Below are 21,270 nucleotides of genomic sequence, written 5' to 3'. Positions count from 1 at the left end.
CAAGCAGTCCAGTGCCAGAGGCAGCAAAGCAACCCCAAAACATCAGGGAACCTCCGCCATGTTTGACTGTAGGGACCGTGTTCTTTTCTTTGAAGGCCGCTTTTTTTTTTTCTGTAAACTCTATGTTGATGCCTTTTCCCAAAAAGCTCTACTTTTGTCTCATCTGACCAGAGAACATGTAAGAGAGTGAAACAGCCCTCGTGTAGTGAATGTACTTGTTTCTGTAATTAACTTTGTTTTCATAACCTGACATTTTATCTTTTGACCATAAGAGATCGCTGTTGCAAGATCACAAGCCAAAGGGAAAAGTATGTATGCCCCTGGAGTATTGATGTAGAGACCCTGTTCGGAGGAGGTGGGCTCAGGAGCAATAGAGAGTGTGTGCAGGAGCCATCTTGGAACAGTGAGTGTGCTTGCAACTGAAGCAGAGGTCTGTGGAGACTTTCAAAGTTTATCCAGACACCATCCTAAGGAGAAGATTGCTGTCAGAGACTTGGCTGAGAAGTGACACTGTCAGTGAGACCTCATGCTGTCTAAGAAGCTCCTCTTCAAGCTGTTGCTAACAAAGACTAAAGGTACCCAACGAAAGTAAACGTGCACGCTCCACACTGCAGGTTTGGCGCCAAATTGCTTGAGACTGAGTATGAGCCTATAGTTAGTTAGTTAGGTATAATCATCATCCCAGGCTGCAATACTGGTGAACTATCTACCTGTCTGGTAAAAGGACTAAGTCACAGAGGATTTTACAGAGTTGAATCTCTCAGAAAGGGACTTTTAACCCCTTCCCGACATGCGCCGTAATAGTACGGCGCGTGTCGGGTCTGTAACTATGGCGACCGCCAGGGAGCCGGGCGGCCGTCATAGCCGCCGGGTGTCTACTGCTTTAAGCAGTAGACAACCGGCTCTGATGCCTCCGATCGGTCCCCAGACCGATCGGAGGCATTAACCCCTCCGGCGCTGCTGTCAAAGGCGCCGGAGGCGCCATTTTCCCGGCGGAGCATGGGCGCCACCATTTTGGCCGGGATCGCCGGCTCCTGGAGCATGCTCCAGGGCCAACCCCCCGTTGCCATGACAGCCGGGAGCCTTGTTAAAGGCTCCCAGCCGGTCTGCAAATTCTCTCTTTTGCAGGCTGGTGTATACAGCCTGCAAAAGAGATGATGATTTTTTGCAATGCATTGCAATGCAATAGCATTGTAATGCATTGCATTAGTGATCAGACCCCCTGGGGTTCAACACCCCTAGGGGGTCTAATAAATGCAAAAAAAAAGTTAAAAAAAAAATAAAAAAATATAAAAAGAATTAAAAGTTCAAATCACCCCCCTTTCCCTAGAACACATATAAAAGTAGTTAAAAACTGTGAAACATATACATGTTAGGTATCCCCGCGTCCGAAATCGCCCGCTCTACAAATCTATAAAAATATTTTTCCTGTTCGGTAAACGCCGTAGCAGGAAAAATAGTCAAAAGTGCCAAACCGCCGTTTTTTCACTGTTTTAATTCTGATAAAAATTTGAATAAAAAGTGATCAAAGCAATAACATTTCCCGAAAATGGTAGAACTACAAAGTACACCCGGCCCCGCAAAAAAAGACGCCCTATACATCCCCATACACGCACGTATAAAAAAGTTACGGCCGTCGGAATATGGCGACTTTTAGAAAAAAAATTTTTTAACACCGTTTTGGAATTTTTTTTAGGGGTCAAAATGTAAATAAAACCATATAAATTTGGTATCCCTGGAACTGTACCAAAACACAGAATATAGGGGACATGTCATTTTGGCTGCACAGTGAACGCCGTAAAACCAAAGCCCGTAAGAAAGTCGCAGAAATGCATTTTTTCTTCAAATCCACCCCATTCTGAATTTTTTTCCTGCTTCCCAGTACATTATATAGAATAAATAATGGTGGCATCATGAAGAAAAAATTGTCCCGCAAAAATTAAGACCTCATATGACTCTGGGAGCGGAGAAATAAAAAAGTTATGGGGTTTAGAAGGAGGGGAGTCAAAAACGAAAAACGAAAATCAAAAAATGCCATCGGCGGGAAGGGGTTAAGGATGTCTGGGAACAACATCTAGTTTAACTTTACATTGTTTGGCTTGCAAGCTAACCAACTATTATATTTGCGTGGTTGTTTACATCCTCCCTTCGCATTTCCTGAAAGTGTGGGATTCGGTTTGTTCCTCTGGCCGTTTGGCCCGTGTTCCGGGCCCGTTGACTCCCCTCTTTGACAACCCTATGTTCCCCCCTGGCTGTTCGGTTGATCGGACAGATTGGATTGTACTTGTCTTCAGGAGGTGGCGGGCGATTCCCCGCTCCTTCCTTTTGCCCAGCTATGTAGTTCTCACCCCGACTTGCGCCTCTCATGGTTGGAGTATGCCCAGCTTCAATCTTTTCTGCAGCGGTTCTCGCTCACTTCTCGCCTCTCTTCTCCTGCCTTGGCTTTGGAATCCTATGTCGGGCGACGGTCCTCCCCTCCTCGTGCCCTTTCACTGTTGTACGACGTGCTCCTCTCGGATGTCACTGCGGAACTCCCCTCATACATTGCCGCCTGGAATGCCGATCTTCCTGTGAGTCTGTCATCTGCGGATTGGGACAGGTCCTTCCTGCTCTCTCACAAGATGGCCCTCCCGTGTAGCGCTCAGGAAAGGAATTATAAGATTCTGTCCCGGTGGTATAGGTGTCCAGTGCTTCTTCATAGGATCTTTTCTGCTGTTTCGGACTCATGTTGGCGCTGTGGTTCCGCTAGGGGTACTATGCTGCACATTTGGTGGGATTGTGACGTTCTGCGCCCCTTCTGGGTTGCGGTGTTTTCTTTGTATTCCAGGGTCAGTGGGCGCTCGGTGGCTGTCTCTCCTCAGCTGGCACTTCTGTCGGTCATCCCTGGCCGTCTGTCAGAGATTAAGAAGGACCTTCTGGGGCACTTTCTCACGGCCGCCAGGGCTGTCATTCCTAGACGCTGGCGCAGCCCTACTCCCCCCTCCATGCTTGACTTCCTCCAGGAGTTCCTTCTTATTCAGCCGATGGAGACTTTGGTGGCGGAAGACTCTCCCGCTTATCCCCAGTTTGAACTTCGATGGCGTCCCTGGGTTATGTTCCAGGAATCATCTGCCTTCTCTTCTGCCTTTGCTTGAGTGTCGCTTGGCCGTCTATTTTCTTTCTCCCTCTTTTCCTTGCTTTTCTTGTCTTACTTGTTGTTTCTCCGTATTTGTCTCGTGTTTGTTTGTTTGTTCTGTGTCCCTCTCTTGTTTCCCTTTTCCTTCTCTTGTTGGGCTGTATTTGGTTTGTGCGGAGGGGGGTCTTTTTGGCTTCCCTGCCCGCTGATTTGTATGCTCCTGCATTGTTGCTCGACTGTATTTCTTTTGTTCGTTCTGTATTTTATTGAAAAATCTTTAATAAAACCCGTTTAAGCATATTTACGTGGTTGTACTTGGTTTGGGAAGGGGGAATAGTAGTATTGTGATAAGATTGTAAACGTTGGTGTTATACCACCGGTGCCTGTGTCACACTCACTGAATTGTTCCTGTGTAATAGGGTAATAACAGGTAACAGGCAGCTGCATAGGCGCAGCCTGCCGGTAGGTAAAAGCTTGGAGTATATTGAAGGCCACATTAGTGGGCACCGTGCTGTATAACACCAGGGTCCCAGCTTTCAGGCTGAGTGAATGTAAATATCTGGGAGTGTTCTTTTGGGAAAAGGAGGTTACCTAAACTAAGTAAAATCCTGTCTTGGTTAAATTGAATTGGACTCACTTCCTTTGTTCGTGACTTCGCTGTATCCTGGGGAGCCCACCTCGGTACACAGCTTACAACTTGGCATAGTCGGCAGGATACAGCGACCCTCATGGACGGGAACGTGGCGGGAGATAATCCCCTGGTACCAGCTGTGGCGGTCCAGAGTGCCCCTGCACAACAAGCCCCAGCACCTGTCATGCCGGCTCAAGTAGGATACTTATCGGCCGGGGCACTAATGCAGCATCTGCCAAAGTTTGACGGTAATAATATGACGTTGCAGGACTGGACTGAAAGGGTATGAAGTGTAGTTAGACTGAGCAACCTGATACCGGAGCTGCGTGCAGAGATAGCATTGGGGGCCCTAGAAGGTGACGCTAGACGGACAGTGATGGTGCGGCCCGAATCAGAAAGAGACACTTTAGAAAAAATATTCTCTCTGCTAGAGGGAGCTCAGGGAGGGCGTGCCAAAGTAGCACAGTTGCGGAACAACTTCTTCAATCGGTCACAGAGGGAGGGTGAGACTTTAATGCAATACTCTAACGCCTTACAAGAGATGCTGAATGAGGTGCAGCAGCGAGACCTAGAGGCTATGGGAGCCTTCAAACAAGTGGACCGTCTACTACGAGACCAATTCATCCTAGGGTTATCCAATAAGTTGTTACAGGATAAACTGCAAGAGATGATCCGGGCAGATGCCAACCTGACATTCTATAATGTTTACCTGGCTGCTGCAGAGAGGGAAGAAGAGCCCATGGCTGTAAATGTGAAGGCCGTGAGTAGCACCCAAGTGACAGGGACCCGAGTAGACCCTGCAGACCCAGGGTCCTCGCATTTTTGCTCTCCTATAACCACTTTATTGGTTACTATCAGGGTCCATTCACACGGAGGAAAATGGTGAGGAATTTGGTGTGGAATTTCAGCACTGAAAAAAAAAAAAAAAATTCCTCACCATTTTCCTCCATATGAATGGACCCTTAGGCTCTATTCCCACTGGCCCCAAGGCTTTTATTGTACCGAAACAATGGCAGATCTGTTGTGTAATGGATTCTGACAGATTTCATTAACTTAGACACATGCGCTGTGGTTTCTGTTTATAATGAAACAACAACACATAACTAGACACCACTGGCACCAGGCAGGCTCCACTGAAAAGAGGTCCATTGGATTTCATCCTACATTACTACCAAACATTCTGCACCAGAAATTCAGTTCCAAATTCCAACTGCAACTTTTAGGAACCTGGCTCGCATTGTTTTCAACTCTGCTTCGTTTTTCTATAGCGGAATCCACAAAAGTGGAATTTGGAGGTGGAATCAAAAGTGGAATACCACCTCAAATTCTCTCCGAATTTCTCCATGTCATCCTAACCTAACGGCGATGTTTGAAGTCACCGGTGTGCTATTTTTCTTCTGGCGATTATATTTTCATTCAGGTACGATCTTCACTTAGGGAACTTAGGAATGTATGTGGGTATGTTATATATTCATATGTATTTGTCTGTAATTATCTTGCATTCTGTGAGTAAATCGCGTGATGACTATTTGGGTTTTGTATAAACGGGCTGGATTTTCTTTAATCGGTGATTTCCATCTTTAAATACTCCTTTTGACAGTCATGAATGATACATGACTGGATAGGTTAGCACTAGTGGCGTAACTACCACGGAGGCAGCAGAGGCAGCTGCCACAGGGCCCGGGACATTAGGGGCCCGGTGACAGCTGCTACCGCTGCTATCATTATTCTCGGAGGTCTTTTCGGACCTCCGAGTACAATGATCGGGGCCCCCTGTGGTGGAATACTTTCCACCAACAGGGGGCCCCGAAGCTGCAGCAACAGCTGAGACACAGGAGCTGCAGCTCTGGCTCCTGTCAGCGCTTCAGGATGTTCCCCCTCTCTCCCCCTCCCTTTCTCTGCTGTCCTCTGCCCACCAATGAGAGGAGGAGGCGGGACTTATCCCTGCCGTCCTGCAAGAGAAGAAGAAAGGAAGAAGGAAAATGAAACTGAAGAAAGAAAACAGGTCCACAGGTACATTCTGGGGTTACTATACTTATTAATATCAGGCATATGGGGTGATTACTTTTGTTTTAGTAACTCCATGTGCCTCATATTAATAGCAGTTAACCCTATCATGTCCCCATTATCATCATTATGGTATTGTCATTATAAATATATTGAAACAATATGACAGACTGTTTTGTTTTAAACTTTGTTTTGTTTTTATATTATATGTCCTGTTTTTTGTTGTCTTATGTGTGTATACAGCATATAGGAGGGGACGTGCCTGTTTAGTGGGTACATGTGATTCACATTATCCAATTTGTTAGTAGGTATTACGGAACACCTCTCCTCCTATATATAAAGGTTGAATTGCTATAGACCAGGGGTGCCCAATACGTCGATCGCGATCTACCAGTCGATCGCGAAGGACGTATGGGTTGATCACAGGATCGGTGTCTGCTTGTTGACAGCTCAGGCTGAGAATCATCTCTGGACACTGGCAGGCCGGGGCCTTGCACTCGTTCGCAGTCAGGGCTGCGGCAGCCCCGCCTGCCAGTGTCCGGAGATGATTCTCAGCCTGCTTTGTGAACAAACAGACACCGGAGAACTGTCTCCTGCTCTCACGCTCCGCTCCGCCCCGCCCACAGGCCCTGCCCCTGGCCCGCCCCAGCACCACCCCTGCCCACAAGAAGTGGGTAGTAGATCTTATCCCTTGGTCAGTTTCTAAAGTAGCTCACATGCTCAAAAAGTGTGAGCACCCCTGCTATAGACTAACCAAGCTATGACTAAGAAACATCAGGTTTCGAAACGCGTCAGCTGGTCAGCCTAGGTCTGTCATTGCATAAATCTCCTCAGCTGTCCATGTACCCTTTTTTTTTATATAATACCTTTGCACAGGTATCCTTTTAATATGGAATAAATAAAAGAAAGATATTTTAAACAAGGAGGTATTTGCTGGACTCCATTTTTTCAAGGATTCTCAGTATAAATACACCTGTTCTGTTAAGGCCTCAGTGGTTTGTTAGAGAACACTAGTGAACAAACAGCATCACGAAGACCAAGGAACTCACCAGATAGAGAATAAGTTGTGGAAAACTTTAAGGCAGGGTTTGGTTATAAAGACATAATCCAAGCTTTGAGGATCCCAAGGAGTATGAATACTTTTGCAAGCCACTGTAGATAGATTTTATATATATATATATATATATATATATATATATATATATATATATATAATCTATGTTCTAATAATTATATAGTTTTGAGACCTATATGGGATTTTTGCTTGGAGTTGTTGATTCCAGAATTATTCTATTGCTTTCTATCTCTCTCACTTTTGAGATTTCTTTCACATTTGCTGAGGTTTTTTTTTTTTTTTTTTTTTTTTTGCATATATTGATTATATACAGCAGATTTGAACCCTGTACGACGATTTATCTGAAATTCTCCCGGAATCTAGTTTGCAATACCATTTTTATAAAAGTGCTTTCTGCAACCCTTTCCAATGGCTAGATTTTTGTCACAGAAAGAAGTACCATGCTTTTTTATACATCAGAGGCACTGAAGCATAAAATATTATGGGAACAGCAAAATATACTTTGAGCCACATGTAAATATATCCCAAGTAGTTGTATGTTGTCTTATAGGGTAGCCACCTATAGGTGGCAGTAGAGAGACAGGAGAGCAGTTTTGCTTAGTTGAACAGAAGAATAAATGGGCAATATTTCCCAGTCAACAATAAAAAATTTAAAAAAATGTACCGTACTCATAAGCCAGGCCATTATTTACCCCCAGTATATACTACTTTGTAGCTGTGGACAAGTCCAGCTAATATGTTGTTTAGAGTTGCGCAGTCACAAGCAGCCGTCTGGTCATACCAGGACACCTTCGGTCACACAGGAGGAGGAAAAGAAGAAGAATTACCTTGATCTTGGCAGAGAGTGTCCATGAGAATGGAAAATGTCAAAGGTAGATTTAATCCTCTTTAGTTTGCAAATGCCATTAGAAATCATGACATTGACAATTTAATAAACCAGATACCAAGTTCAATTACTTGATAGCATCAGCAGCGCTTGTAAGAGCACAAGAAAGCCCATAGATTTTCAGACACATCTGGAGAAGGCTATCAGCGTAAATAAATTCTGATCATGTCTTCAAACTCTAGTAAATCCAGCGCCAAACTAGCAAAGTTGTGTCCCGACCAGGACATCAATCCTCCACTGCTGCCGACACCAAATCTTTACATTTAAGGGGCCATGCGCTCCCCTGACTGCTTCCTGGAATTCTTTATAGGTCAATCAAAGAGATTAAACCCGAGTCTGATAAACACTTTGTCATAGACGCGCCATAAAATATCATCGAGCAGCGTAACGTCTAGAGGACAAAGTATATTGGGCAGGAAGTGCTCTATAAAAATCCTTGGAAGAGCAGGGTCTCCATCTTAAGTGTTCCCATGCCACTACATCCTTGCCATTGTAAAGCTCATTTACATGGATTCATTGAGTATTGTAAGTGGTGTAAAGCCAAGAAGGAACCACCAGGAAACTATGCTACTGGATTGATGGATTATTTTTTATTTTTTAAGGATTATAGACTTTTATTCATTGAATGCTCATGGCTTGAAGATCCATAAGTAGTCATAAAGACATTTTACCTCTATGCAAATCTTTAGTCAGATCGAACATGGGGTATTGATCAAGATTACCTATTAGACAAACTTAGGCAGTCTAAAAATACACCATATTTATCACAGTGGCTGATACTAGATGATAAATCGGGCCTATCTTTAGACTGTCTAGTCTGTTTATACCACCTTTTAGTTGCTTACATCGAGACAAAATGTTCAGACACTATTCTGGCACATCATAGTACACGTAAGCCATGTGCCCTTTTTCTGAGAATCCATACTATAAATCTAGTATGCTAAAAAATGTTAGCAAGATAGTTGCGCCATCTATGTCATGTTTACACCATTGTTTAGTTATAACCATAATAGTAATTCTGGGTCTATGTACAGGGTGGCCATAATGTAACCTCAGGTGTTTGGAGTCGTTTGTAGGCTGACCCAATGGACGGAATTGGGTGAAAATTTGTATGTGTGCTAATTCCGTCCATTGGGTCAGCCTGCACACGACTCCAAACACCTGAGGTTATTTTATGGCCACCCTGTATATAAGAAGGACATAGGTGAACAAGAGCAGGTGCAGAGGACCAAGTTAATACATGGGAGCCTGTACCCAGGAAACTGTATATCAGACCGGTCATAGGCCCGGTTCACATCTGTGTTCGGGCCATTCCCCTCTCAGCATGAAAAATGTGGAGAGAAAAGTCCTGCAAGCAGCACATTTCTCTCTGCATTTTTTGTGTGAAAACCACACGGACCCCTTTATAATCTATGGGGTCCACAGGTGTCTTTAGATAACTGCTTTTTTACGCAAATTAGGTTTCCTTTAGTGGGGTCCCCAAGCAGACTCCCCGAACAGTAATCCATAATCCATGTGCAGATGTGAACCAGGCCATAGTGCATTGCAGGGGCCATTATGCTGAGCATGATTATACCTTACCATAATTCAGTAGATACAGTGTAACATTGAAAAAGCAGTTTTAACAAATAGTAAATTAGGCTGTAGTGGGGGCGTACCGGATCCTGTAAAGGTTCTGAATTTAGGACACATGCACACAATAGTGTGTGCCTTCTGAGGCATTCCCATGCTCCGTTCCAATCCTATAATTATAGAGCAGGGCCTAGCCTGCTCCATGATATCAGATTGAAGCGCCATGAAGGATCTCTGATGTCATTTAAGTGTGATCCGAGTGCACCCATTATGCCTGCAAAATCTGCACCCATTATGCCTGCACACCACAGTCATATGCATGAGGCCGTAGAGTTCTCTCCAAATTTCATAAATGCTGCAGTATTTTCTGTGATCCAGACATTTTTTCTGTCAAAAGGATGTTCTCCGTGTTTGACTACATCTGGAATTCAACAGCCTGATCTGCTTTGAAAGGTAATTTCGCACTCCGCCATATACAGTAGATGGTTGCTGTTCCTAGTAATATCAGGGTCAGCTAACATTAATGTGTATGGCTTAGTACGGCTGGGTAATTCTAGCCTTTATCAAAATACCAAATCATTGAATATTTTACCTTTTTTACAATGAATTATTTTAGGACGATCTTCTTTTTACATGCCTCGCACCCATTTGTATTCCACACCATGCCATTGACTTACACTTAGTCACGTATCCGGATTGGACAGCATACAGAGACATCTTTTTTGGCAGGTTCACACCTGCGTTGGTGTTTCCGCTTGGGGACCCAATGAATAGAAACCTAGTCAGCTAAAAAAAAAAGTGATTACTCACAGAAACCCATGGACCCCATAGACTATAATGGGGTCTGCCAGGTTTCCGTCCGAAAAAAGCAGAAAAATGAAGAGAGAAAAGTCCTGCTTGTATTTTTTAATTGGATTTGGGGACGGAAACACCAAATGGAGACTAGGCGCAGAAGTGAACCTAGTCTTAGACAGGATGGCCTGGATGCAAAATAATAGAAATGAGCAAGTTCACAGCAATAAGTTGACTTTCTTTTTTTGGGTAATTGCCCAGCCCTACTCGCCACCTTCACACCCAGTGCAGATTGTATTCAGTGCAATCCATGTTGTGTAGGGAATGGTGCAGGTGTTGCCTGCAGTGTTATGTTGCTGATATGCTGTGAGATATTTCATGCTTCTATATTAAGACCCAGTGATAATTAATAATTGACATTGTAAGGATCATTACAGGTGGTTGGTATCCGCTGTTTTCAAAGAGTACAGCAGATGGAGTATTGGGATGTGTATACACTGCTTACTGAGTTTTTTAAGCTTTTACATTTCTGCAGAGTCTTGATTAGTTGCCAGTAGACGCAACCACACAGGAACCGCAGGAACTTCCTATGGTCTTTTTTTTTTTTTTTTTTTTTTTTTTTTCTTATGGTAGAGTTGGAAGGGACCTCAAGGGCCATCGGGTCCAACCCCCTGCGAGTGCAGGTTTTCCTAAATCATCCCAGCTATATGTTTATCCAGATTCCGCTTGAAGATTTCCATTGATGGAGCGCCCACCACCTTCCGTGGCAGCCTATTCCACTCTCTCACTACCCTCACTGTCAGAAAGTTTTTCCTAATGTCTAATCTGTATCTCTTTCCCTTTAGTTTCATCCCATTGCTTCTTGTACTTCCTTGTGCTAATGAGAATAGGGTAGATCCCTCTGCATTGTGACTACCTTTCAGATATTTGTAGACTGCTATTAAATCTCCCCTCAGCCTTCTCTTCTGCAAACTAAACAATCCCAGTTCTTTTAGCCGCTCCTCATAGGACATGGTTTGCAGACCTTCCACCATTTTGGTTGCTCTTCTCTGGACTTGCTCCAATATATCGATGTCTTTCTTGAATTGAGGCGCCCAGAACTGTACACAGTATTCCAGGTGTGGTCTGACCAGGGAAGAGTACAGCGGAATAATGACCTCTCTTGATCTAGATTCAATGCTTGTCTTAATACATCCCAGAATTTTATTCGCCTTTTTTGCAGCAGCACCGCACTGTTGGCTCATGTTGAATTTGTGATCTACTATTATGCCCAAGTCCTTTTCCCCTATGCTATCACTTAGTTCTATTCCTCCCATACTATATATGTTTTTTACATTTCTGTTACCCAGATGTAGAACTTTGCATTTGTCCCTGTTAAATACCATTTTGTTGGCATCAGCCCATTGTTCCAGTGTGTCTAAGTCCTTTTGAATACACTCTCTCTCCTCTCTAGTGTTGGCTATTCCTCCTATCTTCGTATCATCTGCAAATTTTATGAGTTCCCCAATAATTCCATCGTCCAGATCATTTATAAAGATATTAAAAAGTACTGGGCCCAGAACAGAGCCCTGCGGCACCCCGCTTTTGACTTTCTTCCAGTTGGATGTGTAGCCATTTAGTATTACTCGTTGTGCCCGACATAACACTGGCCTAGAATTTCTCATGAATGACCACAGAAAGAGACGGGACCATGCCTCCGTAAAGAATTTGGGACGGCACTACAAGTATTTTCTGCGTGCTAATAAATCTTTATTCCAGTAGATCACATCAAGTATGACACTATGGTATGTCCAACTGGATTACAGCAATGTTTCGGGAAACCTTTCATCAGGCATTGGAGGTCGGATAATGGTAGAAATAGAAGATAATGTGATATGTGGCATTTCCCTGGTAGAGGATCATCTGACCTTCCATGTTTGATGAAGCAATGGAAGGAGGAGCTGGGCGGCAGATAACTAGAGCAGAGAATGAAGCCCCGACAGGAGAAGAAACTCCCCTATAGCCCTTTAAAGCTAATCTGCATAAGAATATAATCCTGATTTTCATTAAAATGGAGCTGCAATGCAGAATAAGAAAAACATCTTCGGAAAGTGCAGAAGAAACTGTGTATATAGTTTGATGTTGTTTTTCCTGCTGACGGACTCCCTTTAAAGATCAGTATAGGACACATATGAGGAGGGGAGCGCGGAGTGTGAATGCACGCCTTAAGTGCGCTACATTTAGAATATAACGATTGTTCAAGGCTTTAAAGAGCAAATGAAATTAAGAAAAGCTGTAGGTCTGGTCAAGATAAGTCAGCACTATGTTCTCATAAACATCTCGCGGCAGCATTTGGCAATGTCTCTTCCAAGGAATACTGTCAATAACACTTAAGTTAAGTGGGCATTGTCTGACAGAAGAACTTACACAACTATTATTAACAGGTAACCAATGTATCATCTCCAATAAATGCTGTCTTAATACTTAGTGAAATGAATGTAAGCATATTCATTGTCTTGGCTTGGGAACTTCTGTATATACATTTATCTTAGGTATTGTAGATGGAGGAGGAATAAGATGAAGCACATCATGTTCAATAAACTTGAATAAATCTGTTATTGGTCTGTCTGTTAAGTCAGACCAACCTGATGTCGGGATGATTATTATATAGGTGATCATGTTTATAAGGAGGATTTTCTATTCATATCTAATAGGTAGGTGCCACCCACGCCTACTGAGAGAATGAGGGTCCTATTAGGCAGCATAGGTAAGCAGGTAGGAACCACAAAAAGGAGGAGATGATGGGGCGAGCTGGGGATCTCCTGACCTATAGAATGTAATATGTACATTCAAGCATACCCGAACTTTCACACGACTGTTCAGGATAAGCTGCCATATATGCATGTGCATGAGTGACGTGAGTTCTGACCATTATATTCCATGTATTCTGCATTTAATATGCCCATCTTCAGACTCTATAGTTAGTTCTCCGTTGTTCCTCCACTGGTGGGCGGAAAATACAATTTTACTGAAAGACTAATTGAGGATTGGAACCAAGTTCCAGTAGATGTGGTTGTGAAATCAATAGTAAGTGGACTTAAGAAGCAGATGGGATAAACGCAAGCCTATCTTAAGATAAAACAGAAACAATATATGAGCAGTTTAGATAAGATAAGATAATCCTTTAATAGTCCCACCATGGGAAAATTCAGTGTTACAGCAGCATGGATAATATAGTAATATATTATAAGAAAGAACACATACAAGTTCATAGCAGATAGAAAAAGATACTAGGAGTCATAGCAACTAAAAAGAAAAGAAGAAGACTTCAGGATCATTTAGTTCTCTGTGCAGAGTGATCTTTGTTTAGCCTGATGTAGATTATACAGCCTGACCGCAGTTGGGAGGAAGGATCTCCAATAGCGCTTCTTCTCACTCTTGGGGTGAAGCAGTCAGTCACTGACAGTACTGTCCAGTGCCATCACGGTCTCATACATGGGATGGGAGTTATTCTCCAGCATGGAGGTCACCACGGACAGTGTCCTCCTGTCACCTACCACCTGTACTGGGTCCAGGGGGCTCCTCAGGACAGAGCTGGCCCTTCTAATCAACCTGTCAAGTCTATTTTTGTCCCTGGCTGGTATGCTACTCCCACAGCAGGCCACTCCGAAGAAGATGGCTGATGCTACCACTGAGTTGAAAAAGGCCCTAAGAAGTGGCCCCTGGACTCCAAAGGGCCTCAGCCTCCTGAGCAGGTAGAGCCTGCTGTGACCCTTTCTGTGCAGCGCACCCATGTGATCAGCCTAGTCCAGCGTATTCTTGAGGAACACACCCAGATACTTATAGGTCTTGACTACCTCAATGTCCACCGGAGTCGGAGCATTTCTCCGCTTACTAAAGTTCACCACCATCTCCTTGGTCTTCTCAGCATTAATCTTGAGGTGGTTCAGCTATAGATGGGCTTTGTGGTCTTTTTTTTCTGTAAATCTTCTATGTTTCTGTGGCTTGTATTCTGCAGTTTTAGCAGTTTTGCCCTCTATCACTAATTCTCTGTTGCCCCTGACCTGATGGGTGAAGACCGTGGGATATCTCCCATACAGCACATGGAGAAAACAGGTGATCCTTCTTCCCAGCAGTGTCTCGGCACCTTATAGAACACTATAGAGATGATAGTATGTGAATAAAGCACATGGAGTAAGACCAAGAAAACCTTCCATTAAATACTGCAGCCTCTTTTACTAGGCTCCTCAACCCCCTTCACCAAACCATAGACTTCTATGTGCAGCTGTAATCTGATCTAACCTTCATAGTATTGACAGACTGTCTTGGGAAACCAAGATAGATTCAGCAGAGATTTCAAAGTTCATTATATACGCTCGTAATGTATGCAAAATATGTTAAAAGGCTAGTGACAATTCCAAGGTATTGTTTCATTAACACAACATCCGCTATAGTGAAAATGATGGTCATTAGATTGCATTCATGTAATGCATGGACACACTGGGTCTGCTACAGTGGTTCTCATAAAAGTGGGTACTGAGGAGATATAATAAATATATCATTCGGAACTGTTTTTAAGGAAACAAATGATCTCCTCTTCTCGTGTGTGTGGATCACCATCAAAACGTTCAGATGATAAGTGAGTTGACTTGCTCCCTCAGTTTGCCAGGTGATGGGGATAATAGTACAGGGTGATACTGGTTTAGTAGATATTGTGTCCTGACATTATATTGTCACTTTAAAACATTTCAACAAGAATTAGCTTAAATGTAACTGTCCACACATGCGATCCCTGTAGTTATATACAAGGGCACTTTCCCATAATGTCATTTATATATATATATATATATATATATATATATATATATATATATATAAAATCAGGTTTTATTGAATTTTTAAAACATAAGAAAAGAACACAAATAATGAGGGTATTGAAAAGGACACGCAAACCCTAAGTAGCATGAGGGGACGAGGGGGATGCCCTCGACCAATATCATATGACACGATATAAACATTGCCAAGGCAGATAAAATAAGAAGGCAAAAGAGGGCCAAAACGAGCCCATAAGAGCAAAAGGCAATAATAAAAATCAAGAACAAAAAAGGGAAGGGGGAGACAACAACCAGTTAAAGCCACTAATGACAGACAAGATAACAAGACCAGGACACAAACGAATGGGGAAGACCAAATAGGGAGAAGAGAAAAGGGGAGAAAAAACAAAAAAGGAAACAAGAGCAGCCAGACTCCGATCAGGAGAAAGAAGAAGAGAAATCAGAAGACTCCTGGAAGATCACCCAGGGCCTCCAGAGCCATTCAAACCGCGAGTAGTCGGGAGAGTCCTCCGCGACTAGAGCTTCCATTCTCCGTATGAGGAGAAGTTCCTGCAAGAACTCAAGCAGCGAGGGCGGTGTAGAGCTGCGCCAATGTCTCGGAATGACGGCTCTGGCGGCCATGAGGAAATGCCCCAAAAGGTCCTTCTTGATCTTGGAAATCTTGCCGGGAATAACCAACAACAATGCCAACTGGGGAGTAACGACAATGGAGCGTTCACACACCCAAGAATAAAGGGAGAAAACCGCATCCCAGAAAGGTCAGAGGGCATCACATTCCCACCAGATATGAAGCATAGTGCCTCTTTCAGTGCCACAGCGCCAACACCGGTTGGAAACAGTAGGAAAAATCCTGTGGAGGATGTTGGGACACCTGTACCAACGAGATAAGATTTTAAAACTCTTTTCTTGCGCACTACAGGGCAAAGCCAGTTTGTGAGACAGTGTAAAAGATTTATCCCAATCGGCAGGTGGCAGATTTGAAGCGAGTTCGGAGTTCCAGGCATCCACATAAGAGGGGAGTCCTGGTGTGACGTCCATGAGGAGAAGAACATATAAAACAGACAATGCACGTTGAGGGGGGTTTGCACCCGCAACAGCAGATTCTAGGGCCAGCATAGGAGATGAGAGCAGGGGTGAGAGGGAGAACTTCCTAAGGAAGGACGACAGCTGACCATATTCCAATAATGTCATTTTTTTATGTACTTAAAGGGGTTGTCTTATAAAATTGCTCTACTGTATATGCTGTAGTAGAGCAAATGGAACTTGTAGTGGTGTCTTTACTTGTGGACTCCATATATGAGCAAGACCAGAGAGTCCCTTTCTATAAGTAGCTCCAGGTCTGGTGGTTCTGAGTTGTATGAGTGACCACTACAGTATGTTATAAAACACAAGAACCACTAAATGGTAAATTCCTGGCTGACTACAGCTTCTCCTGCCAGTGATGTTAGGAGTCACCCTGAGGGACTGATCGATCACAAGGTAAAAGTGATAACTAAGTGGCTCGCTGAACAAAACATTGAAATTTTGGGGCTGTGGCCTAGGAGACTCCTCAGTCTTCAGCCATACTGAGAACCAGTGGTTAATCCGCACAAAATGGAAGAACAAACAAAAGCGCAGAAATTGTAGTAAAATCCAAGCTGGGAATGGACTACCATCAGTCAGAATTTGGCCCAGAAGTTGATATCCAGCATGCCAGGGGGAATTGTCGAAGTCATGAAAAATAAGGATCAACACTAAATATTGGGGCACATTTATCAATACTGTCCCATTTGTAGTTTTAGACATATTATATTATGAATCTGTGATCAGGCCTTCATACATATGGAGTGTTTCTAGAAGCTCCAAAATTCTGTCTCACCATTTATAGACAAATATTTGGTACAAAATTGGAGACAAATATTTGGTGCAAAATATGTAGACAAAAACTGTACAATCTAAAAGCACCGACGCACTAATATAAAACATAATATTTATTAAATAACCCCTAAGAAGAGTCCTCAGGACTAGGGTTGAGCCGATCTTGACTTTTCAGGATCGATTTTAAAATCCGATTTCCGATCATTTTTCATTCGAACCCGATCTCGATCCCAATTCCGATCCCAATGCAAGTCAATGGGATTTTTTTTTTTAATCGGAGATCGGATTTTAAAAGCAATCCTACCCCCTGGTGTCCACTTACCTCCAGAGATGGCTGGTCCTGTGCCCCGTGCCTTCATTCTTCGCCTCGCTGCTGCTCCACGCTGCTTTTCTTCCTTCGCTGCCCTCTCCCTGCCAGGTTAGGAGAGTGTGGGCGGGTACTGGGAGGGGAGACGTCACGTCTCCCCGCCCACACTAAGCCACAAGCCCCGCCTACCTAGCGCTTTAAACACTAACCTGGGAGGCAGGGCAGCGAGGCAAGAAGAAGGAGGGCACTGGAGCAGCCATCTCTAGAGGTAAGTAGCTGCTAGAGATTTAGTTTAGCCTTCTATTCGAATGAATGGAGGCAGCCGGCGCGCAGGGGGTTAAGGCTGTGTGTCGGCTGCTTCCATTCATTCCTATGGAACTGCAGCAGAGCCTTCACACTGAATATACAGCGTATACTCAGTGTGAAGGCTAAGCAAAGAATTGTGGGAAAAATCACCGATCTCGATCCCACATAAAAAGATCGTGTTCGGAATTCCGATGGTGATCGTGAAATTTTCTCGATCGCTGATCGGAATCCGATCTTTTCCGAACACGATCGCTCAATCTTACTCAGGACCACAAAGAACAATACAACACACATATTAACATACAGATGAAGATACCGTACTCATCAATCAGTTTATCAAACTTGAATCACTGCTGTTTGGTCCAAGAAAAGAGTCCAAAAAGGATCACAAGAACATGCCTTAGTTTCACCATATAAATGTATAAAAATGGTTTGGTCTTACCCACTTATGTAGTCACAAGAGTCTTGGGGATATTGGATCAAGGATGCTATATAGTCCCTATTCTCACCCTCAAGGTCTATCCCTATGTTCCCCAACAAGACTCCCGCCCTGACAAGGGCAGTCCCAAGCTGAACCTTAGCTTATCATCTACTGTCACTGCACAGATGGTACAAGCAGAAGCTGGTAGTGGTCAGAGTGGCAAAACCAGTGATCCCGGGAGCTGTACGCCCGCCTCCAGTGCTCCAACTGTCTCATCTGCATAAGGCTTTAAAGTTGTTTTTCTCCAAATCTACAAAAGTAACATACATAACAGAGGTGTGATATTTATCCCTGCAATGTGCTCTGAAGCGTGGTAGTCACAGCTAAATGTATGCCTGGGGGAGGTAGTAGTCTCCCTTTTTGTTTTGAAACTTTATATTGTTTCCCCTGAAAATTTTGCACATTACGCTAGGTTCACACCTGCGTTCATCTGTCCGTTCTGAGCTTTCTGTCTTCTGCATGCCAGAAGTCGGAAAGCTCAGACCGGGTCCGGCCGTGAGCGGCGGTGAGCGTTTTATGCTCTCCGCCGCGAAACCGGATTTTTTTATCTGAACACAGAGTACTGCATGTCCGACTCTGTGTCCGGATTATAAAACCCAGTTTCGCGGCGGAGAGACTAAAACGCTCACCGCCGCTCACGGCCGGACATCTCTCTCACCCATTCAAATGAATGGGTGAGAGAGACTCCTGCAGGTTTCCGTCTCCTGCCTCTGTTTTAGGCAGGAAACGGAAACCTGAACTACGGAGTTCACAACGCTGATGTGAACGAGCCCTCACAGAGATGTATAAAGATAGATTATCATTATCAAAAGATAAATGATCAATATCAGAGTCCTGGAAAAACCCCTTTAAAGGAAAGTGTCAGTTCATGTTACCTAAATGATATCCCACATATAGAGTACATCACAGTCTTACATGAATCTGTGCTTCATACATTCTGTGTTAGAAAACCCCATATTCCAGAACCCTCGTTGGGTATGTATGAATGTCGCTAATTGCAAATGATGGGTTCTATCTAATGGTGAGGGGTTGGTGATCGTTTTAGTATTTTCGACACAATCACCCTTCCTAAATGAAATTACTAGCTGTGTCTTGTGTGTTGCGCGGAGCCGTCCCTTTAATGAGTCATCCTGCTAATCAGTGTAATCTCTAGCACAATGCTGGTGGTACCCCACGTGCGGGGTCTTTTCTACCATCATCCCCTGCAGGTGGTTAAATCGCTAATTATGTTTTCTGTAAACAGATCACACAGATTATAGGTTATACCTAGTGATACAAGTGCAGGGACAAGAGGAGGGGTATTCCAAGGGTAAGGTTACTACTTAGTATCAGATCTCATACTAGTAGTAGCTCCGGGCACAGCCTTTATACTATGGGCTCTTGTATGACTGACAGGCAGAGGATTCTCTCCACCTTCTCCCTGCATCGGTCTCATCTGTCACCAAATCACTTAGACCATTAATGTAGTTTTCTGCTCAGATCAAATTACAAATAGCTAAGACCTTTGGGGCATTGCAACCTAACCCTTTCTTCTTCCAGATTACTGGAATCTCCGATGCATCACTTACTAGCGGTTTATCACTTAACCTTTGGGTTATGCAAGGAAACCTTTTCTTTTCTTTTTTTGTTTCGTATAAAAAAGTTATAAGGTTTTGAGATACTTTCTGCATCCATTTCTTAAAGTTTTCAAGATCTCTGCTTGTTTTAATTAAATTGAAATCTTCTCTTTTTTTCTCTTCCAGTGTATCCTGTATCTGCTGCAGTATGTATAGCATTCTTGTAACAAGCCATGTACCTGTGTGTCCTTTACATGACATGATATTATTAGCTTAGGCAATCACTTTGTGATGGTTTGTGGTCCAACTTTGGGAGCCCCATCAATCCTGTTTTTCTCTACAATCTGTTCTCCTGACCATCCAACAGTACAGGGAACTACAGTCCGGTTCCAGATGTTGGACCCCCACCCATAATAAGGTGATGCAACATCCTAGCAATATGATATCACTTTATGAGATCAGAATAACCCTTTAAGTCAACCTTACTATAGCTGTGACCCTTTAATATAGTTCCTCATGTTGTGGTGACCACAAACCATAAAATTATTTTCGTTGCTACTTCATAATTGTAATTTTGTTACTGTTATGAATTGTAATGTAAATATCTGGTATGCCGGATGTATTTTCATTGTTACAATTTTTTTTTTTGCAGTAGTTGAGGATTTTACATTTACCCAGTAATTATAATTCATAGTTTAATTTCCCCCTCCAACTGCCCCAGTTTAAACTGGGGGCAACTAGAGAAGGACATTAAACTGAGGCAGCTGGAGAGGGGCATTAAACTAGGGGGCAACTAGAGGGGAACATTAATATCCAACTGCCCCAGTTTAATGTCCTCCTCTAGTTACCTTCAGTTTAATGTCCTACTCCAGTTGTCCCCATCTTAATGTCCTCCTCCAGCTACCCCCAGATTCAATGATCCCCTCCAGTTGCACTCAGTTTAATTTCCCTCTATCTTCCCCCAGTTTAATGTCCTTCTTCATCTTCCCCCCACAATTTAATGCCCCCTCTGTCTGCCCCAAAATTTACTGTCCTCTTCTTGCTGCCCCCAAAGTTTAATACCCCCACACATGCCCAGAGTATATTATCCCCCCTGTATCTGCCCCCACAGTCTAATGTCGATCTTGAGCTGCAAAAGTTTAACATAAACACTAATACTCACCTCTCCTCACTCCCCTGCTGTGCAGTCTGCAGTCTATTGTCCCAGGAGCTACAGGCACAATGTGAGTGACATCATCACATTGCGCCTACAGCTCCCGAAGCTAGAGCACTCAGGTGCACAGTGGTGAGGTGGGGGCTGTCCGCTCCTGCTTCACACTGTATTCAACTCATCTGCATCCTCTCAGGACAGAGATGAGTTGAATCCGGGACATTCCTTCTGCCAACTGGGAATGCAGGACATGACCCAGAATCCGGGACATTTTGGAGGTATGGGACAAGAGACATCTTAAGACCATCAGAAATATGTGTTTTCTGATGGTCTTAGGCGACCCTTGTCAAATGGTTGCTCGTCCCCAAAGGAGTCATGACCCACCGGTTGAGAACCGCTGCTTTAAGTCATCAACAGCTAAACATCATTTGGATCTCTTTTTATTTTACCATTTTTCCCTTCGCTGATCAGTAAAGATGTGTTGCAAGCCAGGACCACATGTCCATAATAGCAGTGATGGTAATGGCGATAATGGTCATGTAAGGTATAATGAGACTGTTCCATACATTTCCTCCTTGTCTGCATCAGTGTAGATGTAAAGAAGCTCCAGTTAAATAATAATTTCTACATTTCTGGCAGGTACACTATGGATGCTGCCATGACAGCCATTACCTCTAGAGTAACACACATGTAATCATGTAGACTTTAGGAAGTCACGTTT

This window comes from Leptodactylus fuscus, chromosome 2, assembly GCF_031893055.1.
Source record: "Leptodactylus fuscus isolate aLepFus1 chromosome 2, aLepFus1.hap2, whole genome shotgun sequence".
Lineage (NCBI taxonomy): Eukaryota > Metazoa > Chordata > Amphibia > Anura > Leptodactylidae > Leptodactylus > Leptodactylus fuscus.
Note: the sequence above shows the minus strand (reverse complement) of the source record.